General features: G+C 57.1%; 1 protein-coding gene and 1 pseudogene across 1 annotated transcript in view; both read right to left on the bottom strand.

Moving 5' to 3' along the window:
• The window catches only part of PLCXD1 (phosphatidylinositol-specific phospholipase C, X domain containing 1), a 32,077-nt gene extending 30,518 nt beyond the window's left edge, over window positions 1-1,559 (bottom strand). The window contains exon 1 of the mRNA XM_011956988.1: window positions 1,487-1,559. The gene's annotated coding sequence lies outside the window, so the exon portion shown is untranslated. The remainder of the gene's footprint in view (window positions 1-1,486) is intronic.
• LOC105522462 overlaps window positions 1,009-5,780 on the bottom strand; it is an 80,367-nt pseudogene continuing 75,595 nt past the window's right edge.

The following is a 5,780-nucleotide window of genomic DNA, read 5'->3' as shown; positions in this document are numbered from 1 at the left end:
AACCTCCGCCTCCCGGGTTCAAGTGACTCTCCTGCCTCAGCCTCCTGAGTAGCTGGGATGACAGGTGCCCACCACCAGGCCCAACTAATTTTCTTTTCTTTTTTCTTTCTTTGTTTTTCTTTTTTTTGAGACGGAGTCTCGCTCTGTCCCCCAGGCTAGAGTGCAGTGGTGAGATCTCGGCTCACTGCAACCTCCGCCTCCCAGGTTCAAGCCATTCTCCAGTCTCAGCATCCTGAGTAGCTGGGATGACAGGCACCTGCCACCACGACCAGCTAATTTTCTGTATTTTTAGTAGACACGGGGTTTCGTCATGTTGGCCAGGCTGGTCTCGAACTCCTGACCTCATGATCTGCCCGCCTCGGTCTCCCAAAGTGCTGGGATGACAGGCGTGAGCCACTGCGCCAGGCCAGCAAAACACACTTTCAAAATGTCCTGAGGCCTGTCTCACATACTTTTCGGTTCAGAAGACTCGAGGAAACTGGTGTCTCCCAAGATAGGCCAGACCCAAAGGTGAACAGTCACATCCTCTGTGTCATGAACGATTCCACCAACTCCGGCTGCGGTCATCCTCCTTCCCTCCCATCCTCCTTCCCTCCCATCCTCCTTCCCTCCCATCACAGTCCCTCCCTCCCGTCAGAGATGCCTTCATCACACCCCAGGTCCCCGGACCACTGAGGGGCGTCCCCTCGTCCCCTCCTGTCCCCACGTCCCCTGACCCCTCCCCACACATGACAAAGTGGAACAGGAAGGAGCCCCAGGTGGCCCCCAGCCCCAGCCACGTCTGCCATCTCCTCTGGAGGGCATATGGGAGTGGGGTCTGGAGGCCGCCCCGCAGAGCACTGACCCTTCCTGGAGGACGTCCTCTCCACCCCGGTCCTCTCCACCCCGGTCCTCTCCACCCTGTGGCCTTCGCCGTCGCCGTGGGACTGCACAGGTGACGGATGGGCCGAGCCGCCCGGTGACCCGCCAGCCCGGTGAGACACCTACACCTCCCCGCCCGCTGAGTCCTCATCGCGTCCCAGAGGCGTGGGTGGCCGTGACCCGCACCTGGAACGCACGGGCCGAATAGTTGCTGGGTGAATCCACGAAGGACCGGAGTGCTCAGATCCCGGCATTCCCGCCGTCCCCCCGTCCCCACAGTCCCCGCTGCCCCGATCCCCCCATCCAGGCCCCGGTGGCCGAGCGAGGACGTCTGACCGTCCAGCAAGCCGTGGCCCCCAGCCTCATTCCCTAACCGTCCCGGGCCGTGTCCACACTGGCTCTGGCCCAGCAGAGAATTCCGGGCCTGCAAGGGTTACAGGCCACGGATCAGAGGCGACCGTCCCCCAGCCCGTGCGCCCGGCTACGGCTCCGGGAGGAGGAGGAGAAGGAACCTCAATGATGGAAAGGCGGGTCACCGATTCCCAGCCCACAGCAGGCACTGTCCCCGGCCCCCACGTCCCCCGCAGGGGAACTGGCATCAGCAGCACGGGGTGGACACACTCACCTTCCAGCCGCGGGACTCTCAGAGCTCCTGGCAGCTCCCACCGGGTGTCTGCGGGGGACTGTTCCTAAAACACACCCAGGCCGCTGCGATTGGCTGGCACGGACATTCCTGCCGGAGGAGGAGGGACGTCCCGCCCCGCCACGCGTCTGTCCCCACCCGGCCGGGCAGCAAACACCGCCCCGAACCCCCACGGGGACCCCCACGGGACCCCGCTGCCCAGGGTCAGGGGAGGGGCCGCGGTCCTCACAGACCAGGACTGGGGGCAGGTAGATCCCCCCAGGGAACCCAACAGTGTCCCCGGAGTCCCCCAGTCAGGGGTTTGCAGGCAGCAAGGATGTCCCCAAGGTGTGGTCAGAGGGGCTCTTGCAGGGGACATTGAGGTCTCTGACGGACGGGCCCCACTCAGGCCACTGGCCGCAGCCGCGGTGGGTCCCCCGGAGCCCCCAGGTCAAGGTGAACAGGTGCATGGGACCGGCAGACTGAAGCCTCAGGCTCTGAGCACCTCGGCCAGCAAACCGACCGGGGTCTTCCCCTGCACGTTCCGACCTCTGCCCGCCCGCGTGGGCCTCGTCCGGGCCCTGAGCAGCCTGTGAAGCCTCCATCGGTGGAAGTGGGTTCTCCCAGTGCTGCCCACACCTGGAGTCTGTCCCCGCTCCGGTGCTAACCAGGAGCCCAGGTGAGGGGTCTGTCCGGGGCCCTGTTCCTGCTTCCGCCCGGCTGCTTCCCATCCAGTCCACAGGCGCTCCCCACGCACCCCACTGTCTCCCACCCCAGGCTGGACCCCCGGACAGGGCCTCAGAGAGTGCATGGAACATTTGGGGGCGGCTGCTGTCCTGGCATGGGGACATCTGGTCGGCCGCCGAGCCACAGGCCACCGGCCTCTCTGCCTCTTTCCATCCTAACTCAGGCCCCGGGGGCTCCCCACACTCCGCCCTCCTCCCCCTGCTCCTCCTCCCTCCTCTCCCTCCTCTCCCTCCTCCTTCCTCTCTTCACTGAGACTCCCCATCTCTGCCCACAGCCCCCTGCGGCTTCCTCTTGGCCCATCTGTTTCCTCCCTTCTGCCTCTTTCCTCCCTCACCCTCCTCCCTTCACTGAGGCCCTGCGGGGACACCAGCCTCCTGTTTCCCGCCTCCTTCTGCAGCCCTGGGAGAGCCACAAAATGACCTGTGCCCTGGTGTGACAGGGAGCAGGAAGGCGGCTTCCACGCCTCTTCACACAGTCACGGGGCCCGGCCCTTCCTCCCTCTCTGTCCTGCTGTGAGGTGCACCCGTGGTCTCGGGGCCCGGCCCTTCCTCCCTCTGTGTCCTGGGCAGCCAGGTGTGGGCTGGACACCAGGTGGGGACATCATGTGAGCTGAGGGACGTGTCGTCCAAGTCGCAGCGCTGCCTCTTTTCTGCGAGCTGAGGGTTGTGAATGGTGCTTGAGTGACGTGAGCCGAGAGTGAGCCCCCGTCAATTGCTGGGTGCTTCCTGGAATGGAAAACCCCTTCTCCACTAGAAAATCACATGACGCCGGGGTTGAGTTTCGAATATTGAGGATGGGGAGCAACCCTCCCCCGGCTAGGAGAGACACCAGGCGGAGATAAAGCTTTGATTATTTACCAGTCCTGGGTCTGTGGCCTGAAGGCCCCCCCCAGGCAGAGATTAAAGGTTTGATGATTTATGGGGTCCTGCAGGCTCCACCCACACTGGGCAATCAGGAGTGCAGGAGACAGAGACGGATCTGCAGTCACCACCTTCACTGGGCCCAGAGCATTATCCCATCCTGTTTCCGGCAATTCTCAGCGGTGGTTTAGAGCCAGCAGGGAGGGTCTCTGGGAGGCTGCACTGTGACGAACAGAGGGTCCCTGCGGGTCATTGCCGGGAACAGAGGCACAAACCTGGGAGCCCCGAACACAGGTTTCCAACAGCACGGGGCAGCCGGCGGCTCACGGGGCCTCAGGCCGGGCCGTGACGGGGGGCTCAGAGCACAGCTGCGGGAGCTGAGACCGGAGGCCACATGATCTTTGATTCCCGAAGCTGCTGTGTTCTGAGCTGGCTTCTTTAAAACCATCACCAGGCCGGGCGCGGTGGCTCACGTCTGCAATCCTAGCACTTTGGGACTGAGCTCAGCTCAGGAGTTCGAGACCAGCCTGGGCAGCATGGTGAAACCCTGTCGGTACTAAAATACAAAAAAAAAAAAGCCGGGCGAGGCAGCACGCACCTGTAGTCCAAGGTACTCGGGAGGCTGAGGCAGGAGAATGACTTGAACCGGGAGGCGGAGGTTGCCGTGAGCCGAGATCGCACCACTGCACTCCAGCCTGGATGACAGAGTGAGACTCCATCACAAAAAAAAAAAGAAGGAGTGTCCGTTTCCTCTGGCCCAAGGGGTCACCCCGATCCCAGGTGCACCTGTCCCTGCGAGAGTCACTCAACTTTGTAGAGAAGAGTCAAAACAGATACAAACACCTGGTCCAACACACCAGTACTCAACAATAACATAGATTACCACTTTCCACTGATCAAGTCAACAGAGATTGAAAAACCAGCACGTTTGGGAGGCCGAGGCAGGCAGATGGCCTGAGCTCGGGAGTTCCAGACCAGCCTGGGCAACATAGCGAGACCCTGTTTCTACAAAAAACATATAAATTCGCTGGGCGTAGTGGTGTGTGCACTTGTAGTACCAGCTACGCAGACCTCATCCCTCCTCCTGTAGCCGCAGCTACTCAGGAGGCTGAGGAGGGAGGATCACTTGAGCCCAGGAGGTAGAGGCTGAGTGAGCTGTGATCACACCACTGCCCTCCAGCCCGGGTGACACAGCAAGATCCTGTCTCTACGGAAAAAGGAAAAAAGAAGGACTTCTGTCTACAATATTGACAGTTCCTGAGATTGCCTCCTGACATATTTCAAGTTCGGCCTAAACATTTCTCTGTACATAGTGAACTGTGACATTAACAGGAGGTGTAAACAGACCAGAACATACTCGTGTGCCAATTACTGAATTTCAGCCAAATGTTCAAACCGGATTCAAATGAGGTAAACACCAAGTTGCACCCAATGCAGCCGTGTCTCTGCCACACTTCTGCTTTCTGTGTGTCCTGTTTTTCTTTCTTTCTCTCTCTCTTTTTCTTTCTTTCTTTCTTTTTCTTTCTTTCCTTCTTTCTCTTTCTTTTCTTCCTTCCTTCTTTCTCTTTTTCTTTCTTTCTTCCTTCTTTCTTTTTGTTTCTTTCTTCTTTCTTCCTTCCTTCTTTCCTTTCTTTCCTTCCTTCCTTATTTCCTTCTTTCTCTTCCTTCCTTCCTTTCTCTTTCTTTCTTTCTTTTTCTTCCTTCCCTCTTTCTGTTTCTTTCTTTTCTTTCTTCCTTCTCTTTCCTTCCTCCTTCCTTCCTCCTTTCCTTTCCTTCCTTATTTCCTTCCTTCTCTTCCTTCTTTCCTTTCTTTCTTTCTTTCCTTCTGTTTGCCTTTCTCTCTCTTTCTTCCTTCTTTCTCTTTGTTTCTTTCTTTTTTCTTCCTTTTCTTTCTTTCTCTTTCCTTCCTTCCTCCTTTCCTTTGCTTTCCTTTCTTTCTCTTCCTTCCTTTCCTTCTTTCTTTCTTCTTTTTCTTCCTTCCTTCCTTCTTTGTTTCTTTCTTTTCTTTCTTTCCTTCTTTCTTTTTCTTTCTCTTTCCTTCCTTCCTTCCTCCTTTCCTTTTCTTTCTTTCCTTCCTTCCTTATTTCCATCTTTCTCTTCCTTCCTTCCTTTCTTCCTTCCTTCCTCCTCCTTATCAGTGTTCTCACTCTGTATTTATATTTCCACAGTGAGCTTTGCTGGATGGGACATGCACAAGTATAAATATGTCTGCGTACATAACGTGAAAGGCAAATAAATCTTGGAACCTCAAAATCACTAAACTGAAAAGGGAAAAGTCAAGCTGGAGACTACCTGGGGCCAACCTGCCTCCCATTCTTTTCAGAGTCACCCTGGGAAGGTTCCCCTGGGACAAAAGCATCTCCGATGGCTTCCTCCCTCCTAAGGTTTATGTAAAAATACAGATTCGGGGAGCCAGGCTCAGTTGTTTACATAGTGGCAGGCTGATGAAGGACTCAGAAGAATGTAATTGGTTGACTGTCGGAGGCCGAGGAGGGCGGATCACTTGAGGTCAGGAGTTTGAGACCAGCCTGGCCAATATGGTGAAACCCTGTCTCGACTAGAAGTACAAAAATTAGCCGGGCTTGGTGGTGGGCACCCGCTGTCCCAGCTACTCGGGAGGCTGAGGCAGGAGAATCGCCTGAACCCGGGAGGCAGAGGTTGCAGTGAGCCGAGATCCCACCATTGCACTC

Source organism: Colobus angolensis, unplaced genomic scaffold (assembly GCF_000951035.1).
Source record: "Colobus angolensis palliatus isolate OR3802 unplaced genomic scaffold, Cang.pa_1.0 Scaffold43, whole genome shotgun sequence".
NCBI lineage: Eukaryota > Metazoa > Chordata > Mammalia > Primates > Cercopithecidae > Colobus > Colobus angolensis.
The sequence above is the reverse complement of the archived record's forward strand: the minus strand, read 5'-3'. Positions and strand labels throughout refer to the sequence as shown.